This window comes from Notolepis coatsorum (assembly GCF_963971535.1).
Source record: "Notolepis coatsorum genome assembly, chromosome: 1".
Lineage (NCBI taxonomy): Eukaryota > Metazoa > Chordata > Actinopteri > Aulopiformes > Paralepididae > Notolepis > Notolepis coatsorum.
Window position 1 is genome coordinate 218,663,093 of NC_140165.1, and position 796 is coordinate 218,663,888.

Consider the following 796-nt stretch of genomic DNA (forward strand, 5'->3'; position numbering starts at 1 on the left):
TTTGGACCAGGGAGTTGTTGTTTGGACCAGGGGGCTGTTGTTTAGACCAGGGGGTTGGTTGTTTAGACCAGGGGGTTGGTTGTTGTTCGGACCAGGGGGTTGTTGTTCGGACCAGGGGGTTGTTGTTTAGACCAGGGGCTTGTTGTTTGGACCAGGGGGTTGGTTGTTGTTCGGACCAGGGGGTTGGTTGTTGTTTGGACCAGGGGCTTGTTGTTTGGACCAGGGGGTTGGTTGTTGTTTGGACCAGGGGCTTGTTGTTCGGACCAGGAGGTTGTTGTTTGGACCAGGGGGTTGGTTGTTTGGACCAGGGGGTTGGTTGTTGTTTGGACCAGGGGGTTGTTGTTTGGACCAGGGGGTTGTTGTTTGGACCAGGGGGTTGTTGTTTGGACCAGGGGGTTGTTGTTTGGACCAGGGGGTTGTTGTTCGGACCAGGGGGTTGTTGTTTGGACCAGGGGCTTGTTGTTTGGACCAGGGGGTTGGTTGTTGTTCGGACCAGGGGGTTGTTGTTCGGACCAGGGGGTTGTTGTTCGGACCAGGGGCTTGTTGTTTGGACCAGGGGCTTGGTGTTTGGACCAGGGGGTTGTTGTTTGGACCAGGGGCTTGTTTTTTGGACCAGGGGCTTGGTGTTTGGACCAGGGGGTTGTTGTTTGGACCAGGGGGTTGGTTGTTGTTTGGACCAGGGGGTTGTTGTTCGGACCAGGGGCTTGGTGTTTGGACCAGGGGCTTGGTGTTTGGACCAGGGGGCATAGACGCCTGGCCATAAGAGCATTTGGAGCATCTGCTCTCCCACTATTGA